The sequence below is a fragment of the Cupressus sempervirens genome, chromosome 3, assembly GCF_028749045.1.
Source record: "Cupressus sempervirens isolate cs-2001-9-10 chromosome 3, ASM2874904v1, whole genome shotgun sequence".
In the NCBI taxonomy this organism is placed as follows: Eukaryota; Viridiplantae; Streptophyta; class Pinopsida; order Cupressales; family Cupressaceae; genus Cupressus; species Cupressus sempervirens.
Genome location: NC_143120.1, coordinates 1,065,480,511 through 1,065,494,833, shown reverse-complemented (window position 1 = coordinate 1,065,494,833; position 14,323 = coordinate 1,065,480,511). Strand labels below are relative to the sequence as shown.

The following is a 14,323-nucleotide window of genomic DNA, read 5'->3' as shown; positions in this document are numbered from 1 at the left end:
TGCCTTATTTATTTTGGCTATTGGATCTTCAGTTTGTGTGTACAAGCATATATGTCAATTGCTCTATTCATTTCCCGTGTTTGAATTTTTAGTTCAATGTAATTGTAAGGTGGCAAGATTATTGTGCATATGCATGGGTACATGTATATGTGCATCAATTTTGGTTTTTAAAAGGATTACTCCTCGTATATACAAGTCATCTGCACTACTAATTTGAGTGTTTGAATTTTCAACATGTATGTCTATGTTTTGATTTTTGGTTTTTAATATGTGTGCAAACGGGTCCAATTATTGTGTGTATATGTATATGGATGTATCCATAGACTTGGGATATTTGTAAGGATTTTTCCTTGTATCATTTGATGTTCTGGCAGTCGGCTAGCTTGTTTCTTTAGGTATTTAAATTCATAGACTTCATGAAATTATTTTTGCTCTACTGATTTGATTAATTGACTGGTTATTGATTTATGCATGTGTGTGGGACCTATTATGTGTGGGAAATATAGGTATTTCACATTCTAGTTTCAATGTATATATATTCATGTTGCATTTATTTTATTGGCAATTGTAACATACTGGTTGTTGATATTTGTATCAATGGGATGATTATTATCTCAATAGGTTGCAAATAGGTTGATTGCGTTGATTTGGATTCTATTAGGATTGTCCTTATCCCTTGATATTTGACATTGTGGTAGACCATGCAATCTATTATTTAATAAGTATGAGATATTTTCTATAGTAAGTCAAATTTGTGATTTTGCTATCAGGATTTAACTGTGTAGTTTTTGAGTCAAACTCATTGACCCATGTTTCATGAGTAGTGATTCACACAATTCCATCTATCATGAGAATAAATGGAACACTTAGCACTCATTGGATCTAGGTGATTCTCATAGAGGTGAAGCATTGGGACTTTCAAGAGGTCACCCGTCCTAGTACTACTCCAACTTGAGCGTGCTTAACTATAGAGGTTCCTCAATGAGTTTGACTCAAAAACTATACAGTTAAATCCTGATAGCAATATCACAATCTATTGTTTGTTAACTTTGGTCTTTAAATTCTTAATGTGCACATAAATCTGTATAAAAATGTGTGCATTATGCATGCATCAATAAAGATTGTGTCTCTTCTCTTGATATCAAAATTATAGCCAAGTGAATGTATAATTTGGTACTTGTATTCTGGTCTTAGTGTACTTATCTTATTGGACATTTTAGTTTTTTTGTTGCTGATATATAGACATGTGGTGGTTATTTTATTTGAAGGTTGATGACTAGGAGCATGTTTTGATTTTGGGTTTCCTTTAGGATTGTCCTCATCCCTTGATTTTTGATGTTCTGCCAAAACTGATAGGCTTGTCAATTTGGGAAATGTTATCCTTGATGTGCTTCTATATACATAGAAATATGTGTTCATGCATCAATACATAGATAGATCATGAATTTAGGTTTCTGTATGAATCCTTCCTCATTCCCAAATATTTAAATTCCTGGCAACGTCAAGTGGCTCTCAGTTTAGCTATTAGCATTCTTAGTTGTGGTTTACTTATTATAGCTATGTTGGTCGTTATCAGTATGTGTACGTACATAATGATTTTTTTTTGAGTCAATACATGGACATGCACATAATTTTGGGTTCCTTTAAGGACATGGACACTATGCTACAAATGTCAGCACTCTGTCTCCTATTTGCTAGATACCTAGATGAAGGTTACTTGGGAAAGACTATCTCACCAATGTCAAAGTTGTAAGTACTTGGGCCTTGGTGCATGTTCAGTGCAAAATCTTATGTTTTGACAAAAAAGGCAAACTATTTGGATGAGAAAGTCTGTTAAGCACCATAGGGGAAGTGAGACACATTACCTTCAAAACAATAAGCTAAATAAAATAGAAAAGCTAGATGTCATAGATCGTAAGTCATGTATAATTTTTTGGACATTGATCACCTCCAGAGCCCTGATTTGTAAATATTAAAGAGTGAATGAAATGACATTTGCAAAACTATATCCCAAATTAGCGAGGTTGCTTGTATATTTGCAGTGATGTTTTCCCAATGGGATTCGTAATGGGCACACAGTATTGGGTATTACCTGTTGAAATAGCATTGTGGATGGTATTTCTAAATAAAATTTGGGTAACAAAGGCTACAACAGGGGAGTAGTGCCCTACATAGTATGGTCTGGCTAGTATGATGAACTGTCTGTCAGCATTTCAAAACTCTTGTTATTTTCCTCAGAGATTATGAGTAAAGGAGAATATAATTCCTACGTATCGTGAACAATATTCATGTCATCACCAATTGTTGGAGACTTCTATTTATTCTAGAATATTGCAATGACCCAATGTTGTGTATGAACCTCACATAAAAAGGAATAATCATCGAGTTGTGAGGAATGAGCTATCAAGTGATTTTGTTTGGTGAAAGAGGTGTGTTCTTTATATTGTGAAGAAACAGTGTGTGGGGTAGGCTACATATTATTGATGTGAGTTTTATTCCAAACAATCATCTCTTAAATAAGGTCACTTCTTATGCTATTCTTGCAAAGTAAGATCAATAAATGTCTTCAAGGTTCCTTCAATTGTGGATTTTCACTCAATTTAATTATCTCATATGTTGGTTATTTGGTATCCTTTCTATTTCTCTTCATAGTGCTGACAATTTAATGTGGAGTGACATTTGTTCCTAAGGTTGCTATTCTATTAATTGCAATAGGTTTTGAATGAGGGAGCACAATAGGTTGCCTCAAAGTAATCCTCACACCAAGCACAAGAGTGGATATATCATACCCCTTGGCCTAAGTGCTAGTCACATTGGACATCTATCATCGGTGGTCTACCTTGTAGGATACTTGTCCTTGCCCTCCCTATTGAGGTCACCTTAATCAAATCAATAGGGTTTTAATGAGAGAGCATGATAAGTTGGCCCAAGAAATCCTCATATTAAGCCCAAGAGCGAAGACACACCCTCTTAAGCCCAGTGGTAGACCCATTGGACATCCATCATTTGGTCATCTACCTAGGGATTCTTGTTTGTGCCCTCTTATTTAGTTCACCTTATTTAGTTTTGGTATTCAATCTTTAGGGTTTGAACAAGGGAGCATGATAGGTTGGCCCAAAGAAATCCTCAAATTAAACCCAAGAGTGAACACTCCCTCTTGGCTCCAAGTCACACAAATGTTGAACATCTAGCACGGGGTGTTCTACCTAGTAGGGTGCTTGTGTCATGTCCCCTTTTCAAATAATTAAAAATAATAATCTTTTCTAGGCAGGCAGGCCCAAAAAGGTGAAGTTTCAAAAAAAGGGGATAATCTTTGGAAGCTAATGGACTAATAAATGAAAATTATTATTAAATATGTTTTATTAACCCCTCTTGGACGTGAGTTAGGGTTATGCCCTCTTTTAAGGAGTTTGGAGGCATTTTGGGCTCATTCCATAACTTGATTTTTGCTCATTTCTTTGTTGTTCTTCAGAGGCTGCCAAACCTGTGGAGAAGGAGACCCAAGAATGGGAGTTTTCAGGTTTTCAAGAAGGCTAAGAATGGGATTTTGAAGCTATTCCATGTGCATGCTCATGTAGAGTTTGCCTTTGTGCTGAACAATGCAGATTTGTGGGTTTTCGGGTGTGTTTTTTGTAAGAGTTTGGTGTTTCTAGCTGAGTATTTCATATCAGTTTGGGTTGCTGTTGTATATCAACATTAAGATGTTAAAATAGAGCTAAATATATGTATTTGGATATGATTATACTTCTTTGATAGATTATTAGTGTTTTTGTGGTATTTTCGGCTATTTTGTGTTGTTTTCGAGAGCTCGATGAGCATTGTTTTTTGTCCTCCATTTGGGAGCTATTGTGTAAATGTTATACAAATCTGGAAATGTCATTTTGTAGGCTGTTATGCTGCTGAAATTTCTATAAAAATGTCCACTTTCAGATTTATTAATAATATGTGAAGCTGTGAAGCTTTTGGCTCTATTTTCGGCATACTCGATTTGGGGTTTATTGAGAAATTGGTGGATCTTTGAAACATTGGTTGTTTGATCTTAAAGATCTGATTAGAGGCTTGAAATATCATTTAAAATCAAAAAAGGGACATTTCAGTGGTATCATAGCTATGATCTTGCCAGCCTGAGGGTTTGTAGAAGTTTGCATGTCAGTTTTGACAACTACCCAAATCTTGCATGTCATAATTTATGGTTGCATGTTGCTTCTAATCAGTTGCATGTCAAAATCTATGGTTGCATGCTACTTCTAATCATTTGCATGTTAGTTCTTGGTGAATTTTGTGGTTGCATGTTGCTTCTAATGAGCTGCATGTCAAAATATATGGTTGCATGCTACTTCTAATCAATTGCATGTTAGTTCTTGGTGTTTGAAGAAGTTATAACCTATTGGGGTTACACTCTACTTTATCCAGAATGGACAGGTATAGTACAGAGTCTCAGACGACACGATCTTGGACAATTGATATCCAGAGTTAGAATAGTAGAAAGGATGGTTATTTAGACATTCAAGATAAACTTAGGAAAATAAGCCATGGCATGTCTGAACAGTTGGTTGAACACCACCGTATGATGAATGACATCTTGTCTGACCCAGCTAAGGTGGATAAGTTGACTGGATTTCTATTTGGAAAATTTTCTCATAGGGCAGATGACACAATTACCAAGAACTTGCATGAGTTTGAGAAACTAGCTTATAGCCAGGAAGAGGTCTCAGATTCTACTCTGCCACAGGAGGTAGTGGGTTTAGATGATGATTACGAGGATGTTGTTGTGCATGATGGTGAGATACCTGGTAGAGATGAGCAGACATTGAGCATTCATGACTTTGTTGAGAAAGAGTACTAGGCATAGTTAGATGCTTCATCACATGAGGTTGAGGCAAGTAGTACTTCACATGATTTGTCCAGCTAGCTGAAAGTGAACAAAGACAGTATTGTGACTTCATTATCTCATCATGACAGGTATGTGGAGTTAGTTGGTATTGGTCATATTACTCAAGTGAGGAGTTTTCTTGAATTACCAGTTGATTCTAGTTTACAGATATGGACTCAAGATTGTTATATTGGCATTTGGGATTCAATTGACTGGAGATCTTTAACACTTTTTGGTAGCAGTGTTTTTTTTGGGTGCTATCATGGATTTGATTAGTAGATTGCACGGTGTTGTCTTTTCTTGTGCCAGCAGCTTATCCAATGTTGGTATTAGTTTTTATACACCGGTGTTGGGCTTTGTTCATATATCCAGTCGACCATACTTGCTGGAATGTGTTGATGATCTTTCATATTTGGCAGTGTGTATAGATGAGTCCCAAGATCATATTGGCATTGATGACATCTAGGAGGATGTAGTGGGCAGTTTTGAAGACTTAGTTTCCTTGGGTACAAAGGAGTTGGACAGCAGTGCTACAGTTTTTGATATTCTGTATGTTGATATGAGCTTTAGAGTTGATTCACAAGATATGGATGGTAATACTCTAGAGACTAGTAATTTTGAGGATACTCCTTTAGACAGTGCATCAGAGGAGGTTTGTAGGAGACAGTCAAGCCAGTGCCATCATGTGTCTAATCAGTTGAGAGTTAGTGAGCGAGACATTGCTATTGCTTGCCAACATTTCGATGTTGCTCGTCAATTGTTAGCAGTTTATGGATGGGGTTCTCCTACTAGTGATGAGCAGGGAGGCAATTATATTTCCTTGACAGAGTTCTACTCTTTATGGGAGGCTATCCAGATTTTGAGACAAGATTATATGCAGTTGGTAGCCGACAGAGATTATCTTATGGAGTGGGGCAGTACATCATATGATGCATTGTTGGCCAATGAAGATGAGGTGAGTGAGCTTACTGAGCAGCTTGAGGTGACTTCTGAGATTCTTGAGAGTACATAGTTGGCTTTCAAGGAGTCACAGTTTCATTTGGCTAAGGTGACCATGGAGTTAGAGCAACTACAGTCTTTACTAGATTCTATACAGTCACAAGCTGTGGTGTCTGATGATCTGAGGATGTCCATGGTTGAGATTGTCAAAGATAGCGGAGATGGGGATGCATCCATCCTTGATACTAACATTGGCATATCGGGTTCATCCCCACTAGAGTCAGGTTCAAATGAGTTGGGTGCTGTAGCAGACTGTTGTGGTATGCCTGACATGGTGGTGACCTCTAGCACTAATGGCACGAAGACTAGATATGTCGTATCAAAGACCATGTGTGATGTTGGTGAGCCGATAGTTGGCATGGTTCTTGCTAGTAATACTACTACCTTGGCGATGTCTTTAGAGGTAGTAGTCAGTTCTAACTTGGTTAGTGATCGATTGCAATTAGTTACATTTGGATTGCAGTCTGAGCCAGTGACTGAGATTGGCGCATTCTATCAGCATTACATTGTGAGGTATGCTCGTCAATTTACCTTTGATGACCATGTTGATGAGATGATGATACAGAGATGTACTTTGGTTCCTAGTGCTTATCATCAGTTATGGGATAGTTTGATGCCTCGAGATGAGAGTTGTGATGGGCACGACATGGCGATAGGTTCTGCAGTTGATAGCTTGATAATACATGACTTAGAGCAGGAGTTTCGGAGTGATGCTTCAGCAGGTGTTGTTATTGATTCTACTCCTTTGGCTATGACATCTCCTGACTTAGCTGGTGATCAGTCACAGTGGGTTGTATCACTTGTTCATGGTGAGCTGTTGACTGAGGTTGGTTTTTTGTTATCAACATTATATTGCAAGGTATGTACATCAGTTAGCATTTGATCCTTGTGTTGAGGAGTTGATGGCAGGAAAATTTGGTTTGGGTTCCAATTCTTTTTGTTTATCTTGTGATGGCTTTTCACCATTAGGGGTGCATGGGAGTTATGGTTATGAGACAGTGGTCGGTGATCTACAGAGTTGTGTTGATTGCAGGAGTTGTACAGTGTGTGGATTCTCCATACTTGGTACAGTTTCATTCGGGAGCATTCACCATTGTTGCAGAGTTGGATTGTACATTCTATATAGGCCAGTGGAATGCGTTGATGGTATTTATGGTGTTGGTAGTTTGATTTGTCCACTTTACTTGGGTTTTGATGTTCTAAGAGTTTGTGTCTCGTGGGTTTCTGACTGTGGAAGTTGTGACTTTGGAGTTTGGTTGAGCAGTAATTGTCAATTTGATTATGGATTCCTCTTGGTTATATTGCAGAGGATATTGCAAGAGCTTGTGTTAATTGATAATAGTATAGTTCATGACTACATTTGGGATCCAGGTGGATTGATTGGTTTATTTTTCAGACATTTCTTGAGGACAAGCAATATTTGGAAGGGGAGGACTTGTCATGTCCCCTTTTCAAATAATTAAAAATAATAATCTTTTCTAGGCAGGCAGGCCCAAAAAGGTGAAGTTTCAGAAAAAAGGGATAATATTTGGAAGTTAATGGACTAATAAATAAAAATTATTATTAAAATATGTTTTATTAACCCCTCTTGGACGTGAGTTAGGGTTATGCCCTCTTTTAAGGAGTTTGGAGGCATTTTGGGCTCATTCCAGAACTTGATTTTTGCACATTTCTTTGTTGTTCTTCAGAGGCTGCCAAACTTGTGGAGAAGGAGACCCAAGAATGGGAGTTTGCAGGTTTCCAAGAAGGCTAAGAATGGGAGTTTGAAGCTATTCCATGTGCATGCTCATGTAGAGTTTCCCTTTGTGCTGAACAGTGCAAATTTGTGAGTTTTCGGGTGTGTTTTTTGTAAGAGTTTGGTGTTTCTGGTTGAGTATTTCATATCAGTTTGGGTTGCTGCTGTATATCAAACATTAAGATGTTAAAATATAGCTGAATATATTTATTTGGCTATGATTATACTTCTTTGATAGATTATTAGTGTTTTTGGGGTGTTTCCGGCTATTTTGTGTTGTTTTCGGGAGCTCGATGAGCATTGTTTCTTGTCCTCCATTTGGGAGCTATTGTGTAAATATTATACAGATCTAGAAATGTCATTCTGTAGGTTGTTATGCTGCTGAAATTTCTATAAAAATGTCCACTTTCAAATTTATTAATAATATGTGAAGCTGTGAAGCTTTTGGCTCTATTTCCGACATACCCGATTTGGGGTTTATTGAGAAATTGGTGGATCTTTGAAACATTGGTTGTTTGATCTTAAAGATCTGATTAGAGGTTTGAAATATCATTTAAAATCAGAAAAGGGACATTTCAACTTGTGTCTACCCTCCCTATTCATGTCTCCTTATCATCCTCTTATGAGTTACGATTTCTCCAACAATCAATCATTTTAGAGGTTGGAAAGGAAATTACAATAGGGGGGCCAAAATTCCTTCTACCTATTGATGCATTAGTGAAGAAAGCATACGATAACTGGCTGTCTATTGTAGAATATGATGGGAAGGCATTGCTTAATCTAAAGTCAAACAAGAAAGGTAGTAGTTCTTGCCAAGAATCTTCCTTACCCACCATACAATACGCTAATGCTTATAGCTAGCAAGCTTCAGGAAGTTCTGAACCAGTTGGGATGCAACTTGCTCAAGCTTCAGCTAATGCTAGGTTGACTGGAGGTGGTAGGTCAATAAAATCGATGACATAGATGAAGTGATATAATTTTTTATACATTGAAATTTAGAATTTACACATACTAGTTCATAAGTTTTTTGAAATTTTTGATCTGCTAAAATGTCTTGAGATTTGGTAGGTGTCTCAACAAATTTTGGTTTCAGTGAGAGATCAATTGCAAAATATGGAGGTCAACCTTTACAAATGACAACCACCAACCAACTTTCTTATGGAAACATTTCTTACAATCCACCAAACCAGGTAGCATTACGAGAACCACCCTGTCAGAATGCCCTTTCATCAATAGATTCCTTGGTGAGTCTTGCACTGGGGCCTCCTCACCAGTCTTTTGGTATTATTGAATTATGCTTTTTAATACCATCTTAATTATGCTAAGCAATCTACAATCTGGACAGTTGTATGTTTTGTTTACCCAAAGTAATAATGTGTTTTGAATGTTACAGCTTGTTCAAATGGATTGGGAGCAAGTGAATCTGCTTCTGATGTTTGCAAAAATGCGAGGAGTGATGCTCATGTGGCTAATGGATTTTCTGTTTATGAGATGGTAATCTGAAACAGTCTAATTTCATAATTATGTTGATTAATATGTGTCACATACTTATTTTTTGTAAGAGCTTTCCCATAGGTGGCTTATTGAGCATGAACTTTCTTAATTGGTTTCTAGGAGCCATGCACAAACACATACAAAGAAAACCAATATAAGGTAGAGGCACCTAGAAGAGAACCTGTGCGAGATCCCAGCATGGGGAACATATCATTTATGGAGTTATTGTCTATCATCAGAAAGTTTCTTCCCACGGCTAAAATAAAATTATTGGAACATCAATACAATGTGTACAAGGTAGATCACTGTTTATCAAATTTTCTATTGTCATTGAGGTAGTGTTATAGTTTCAAGAGAAAATGCACATAAGACTAGATCTATACACTGCCTATAATTGTCAGGCAAGAAGAACTAGCAAAGATACATTCATAAGGAGGGTGAGGACAGTTGCCACTGATAAGTTGCTGATTGAAGTTATTCGAAACTTAAAAGATCAGGTATTTTAGTTTTAAGCATAATTTGATATGGGTTTATTGGTTGCATTGAGTTATTCTCCTTGAAATCTTGTGGAAGTTGATTTATCTGATAATTTCTTTCTGCTTTCCAACAATACTTCTGGAGTGATGTGCATGAGATTGAAACATGAGAAGGCTTTTCATCATTTGACAAATTTCACTATTTTCCAACATGCTTTGCTTAGGTATTAAAATAGGATGTAGAGTCCGCTCTCAAAGTCCTCAATTTTGCAATATACCATACAAAACTAACAAATATGGAACAAAGGGAGTAAGGAAGATAGTGAGAAATTGATAGGAAACGTCGTGCTGATGGTGATTCTGCCAATGGGAGACATGATGATAATAATGATGATAATGATGATGGTGATCATCCAAATGGGTCAGGAAATAGAGGAAGTTAGAATTTGTTGTCACTTTTGCTATCTTTCATTGTAAAATCTGATGAAGCAGAGAAGCAACAAAAGATATGGATATTGACTCAACAACTGTGCCAACTACACTGGACATTTCATCTGAAAGGTCTCTTGTTTTGACCTATTCTACGAACATTTTTGTTTTTGTTTTCAATGTTTGCAATTGCAAACTAAGATTGTTGGACTGCATAAAAAAGCATGTTGATTTAATTTGCTCTTAGACACAACCTGACAATTCCTATTTCTAAAATAGTTTTCCTTTTATATAAGGATTTTTAGTTTTGTACACCTGAAAGTAAAATAGAACTATTATGCATTATGGATTTTCTTGGATTTTTGAATGTGATATTGCTGCTGCTTCTTATTGGGACAATATGCATATCCTAAAATATTGGCTTGCCATTAGACGACATTTCATGGAGGCAGTCAACAAAACAGTTCAAATGCCTTACCTATGATTCCACATTTTGCATGTATGTCTACCAGGGCAGTTGCAACTTAAACAAATATATTCTCTCAATATATCTATTTTGTGCATATCCAGCAACCATGGCTTTTGATGACCACATTACGTTCAGGCATCCTGTCAAACAGTTCACATGACTTATCTATGCTTCCATTTTGCAAGCACGTCTCCCAAGGAAAATGCTACTACTTCATCTACATTGTCTAACAAAATCCTTTATGCTTTGATGGATGCCTATAGCTTATCCCAAAGCTCTCATTTAGTAGTTATGAGATGATTAATCAAGAGGAAACAATTAAGAGCTCAGAGTGACACAATTTTCAGATGATCATATGAAATGAAATGGGTGTGCGAGTAGAAAGAAACTAGAAAGACATTGTGTATAGATGAAGGCATGAAATGGATGGTTTTGGAGCACTTAGCATAGATACTCAGCATTTAGTGCATATCATCATTTGAGATCAAATGGGTGTGTGGGATTATAAGCATAGTGAATAATAAAGGAGGGAATTGAACCCACCCTGAGGCTCGCACTTGTTGAGGTCCACTTCAGCAATGACCCTTCCTGTGAAATTGTTGTCTAAAACCTTTCTAATGAGATAATGCATTATGAGCTCTTCATCAGTGGGATGGAACGTGAATCCAGGAGGCAGTTGTGCATCACCCATATCATGACTGTAACTAAAGTTAAGAGCCTCTATTATTGAGTTCTCTTTCCTTAAGAGCCTTTATTATTGAATTATCTTTCCTTAAAGAGAACTCAATAATAGAGGATCTTAACTTTAGTTATAGTCATGATATGGGTGATGCACAACTACCTCTTGGATTTATGTTCCATCCCACTAATGAAGAGCTCATAACACATTATCTCATTAGAAAGGTTTTAGACAACAATTTCACAGGAAGGGCCATTGTTGAAGTGGACCTCAACAACTGTGAGCCTCAAAAAAAATTTGACCAAGCATTGGTTGAAATTTTGACCAATGCTTGGCAGTTTTCCACCAAGCATTGGTCAAAATTTTGACCAATGCTGTGTAGTTTTCTACCAGCATTGGTCAAAATTTTGACCAATGCTTGGCAGATATTGTGCCAACAATTTTGAATGTTTTCGACCAACATATTGATCGAAATTTCAACAAGAAAATTTTTGACCAATTGGTTGGTCAAATTTGGTCAAAATTTGGGTCAAATTTTTGACCAATAATGGTCAAAAAATGACCTCAAATGTACTAGTGAAATGCATAGATCGAATAAAAGACCATACCCAAATTGCAAATCGGTGCCTTCGGGTGCCAGTTTGCAAAAAAATTTTGCCTCGCGATCGACTTTAGCCCAACATAGACAAATTTATAGCCAATTTTCACCGAATTGATGTTCTGGACGCAATGGCAAGGTTTGATTTGGCTCTAGACGCTCTCGATTTTTATAGATTCTCCATATTCGAGTCGAGGTGCTGAAACATGAACAATCTCGAATGGCTATGTGAAAAGAATCTCTCCGAGCTCTAATACCATGTAAGAAATTGCCTTAGGGCAGAATTCACCCAAGACCAAGGAACTCAAACACAAGCACAATAGTAGACCAAAGAGAGTATGATCAGAATGATGATATATTCATTCGATATTCAATGTGAAAGTACACTAGGAGTCCCTATATATAAAGGCCTTTGGAAAGCTTCTAGAATGCATAGAAGTCAACAACATGATAAGTCATACAAATAGGCACATGTCCACCAGATATGAGTTATCCTCCATTAAGCACAAGAGTAAGTGTGATGATGAGAGGATAACCCTACAAAGGTGTAGCATGCAAAATAATGTTGTGCACAACATGTGCTAAAATGGGAGTGTGAATAATTGTGTTGTCTACATGACAACTCAGTGAATGATGCAAACTCCAATGTTGTAGACACCATGTGCTAAATTAGAGTTGCTTACTCCAGTGCTATCAACATGACAACTCATGAGAGTACACAAACTCCTAAGTGTCTTACCAGATAAATAATAAAATAATGCATTAACCTAAGTAAAGTGTAAATAGTAAATACTTATTTACACCAACAACTATTTTTGGAGGCCATGAAAATACCTTCCATCTTTGATTGATCAACTCTTCAGACTTAGTCTTCTCTACCTGGTCAAGTTCTATACAGTGGAGGTTGTTCAAATCAACAATTTGACAATGTTTGCAACTTCATGCTTCAGTGGTATTCATCATGATCATCTTTTGTTCCTATCTTCTGGGACATTCCCTAGTTTGGAGGCTTCTTCAGGCCTCCACTAGTTCTTTTCAACATTATTTCTATCTCTTTTTAGAGTAGGGATTTTCCCATGTGGTTTTCTCTATTTCTCCTCTTTTCAAAGATTTGGTTGTGCTTGGGTACCTCATCAAACCTTGTTGCCGGGACCCAAATTTCATTTCAATAGTAGTTTCTAGGTTTTTTAGCTACTCCCTAAGTTTATCTTAAAGGGGGGAGGTGGGGATGGGGCCCGGAGTGTTAGAGTAATAAAGTTTTTTCTTATATAATTATAAAGTCACTTACTATCTTTAGTTTACTTAAGTTAAACTTTGGGCATATAATAATGAATTCTTTTATTAATTATTATCATGCAACTTAGGTTAGTTACCTGTTAGGGTTTTGATCTCCTTTATAAAGAAGATCTCTCTTTGTAACATTCATTCACTTTTGGTAATAACAATTTTTCTCTTTTTGCTCATCAATAATGTCTCATCTATGGGTCTGGGAATACCAACCCCCATAGCTTTTGCTTCTCTCTTTCTGTGGTAGGTGTTTGCATGCAAGTGATTCTTGGGCGTCGGGTAGGAATAGTGGCCACAAGAACAAATGAAAAAAGTTGCATTAACATTACTAGCAATTTTAATATGATACTAGAAATGATAAATTATATATCATTTTGTATACTCTATTATGTTAAAAACTATGATACTATTTCTATTTAGATATACAATGTTAATTATATTGTCTAATCATTCTTGAAACTGATGATATTGTTAATTTTGTAACAACTTACTTTCAATGTTTAATATAAATATATATATCTGTACAATAGCATAACAAAAGACAATAAAACTATAAAAACATAGAAAAATTATTGGATCTCAAAAACAAACACCTTCTTTAAAAAAAAAATACATCACACAAACATAACCAAATCTAACAATTATATCCTTTCTAACTTATATAATAAAAACACTAATAAAAAAATTAATTGAAATGAAAATCCAACATAATCGCTTGCATAATCAAATCTATCAATTATAACCTTCAAACTTTAATTAACCGAACAAATTTAAATGAAAATCCAACATAATCTCTCACATCCATCATCAAACATCTGTATTCTGTTTTGTATTCTATTTTATAGAGGAGTAAGGTCAAGCAAAAGCTAAAGAAAAAACGAACACTACAAAGCAATACATAATTCCTTTGTTGTCGGCTTGAAAATTAGACATACTTTTCGTGAAGCTCAAATTTACTCCAAAATTCCTGATGCCAGTCAGCAACAGATCATTAAAAATAAAATAAATTTGTTTGTGGTTTAAACAATGGGTGACACGGATGTGTAGATTTCAATGGCTAAGCATCCGAGGCAAAATAGGCACAACTCATGATTTTTAACCCCAGATTTACTCTAGCAGCCGGATGAAAAACAGAAAAACTAAAGTGATAAATGATTTACTGTAACGAGAATTTTTAATTAAAACTGACGAATCGATGCATCACAATTCTAGTTTTAATTTCCTGTGGTAGGAAAATAAGAGATTTTGATGCGTATGAATGATTATAATAATAATAACAATAAC

General features: G+C 36.1%; 1 pseudogene; it reads left to right on the top strand.

The window, feature by feature from the left end:
• Window positions 1–9,607, top strand: part of LOC149570415 (autophagy-related protein 16-like) — a 194,776-nt pseudogene extending 185,169 nt beyond the window's left edge.
• The last annotated feature ends 4,716 nt before the right edge of the window (window positions 9,608–14,323 follow it).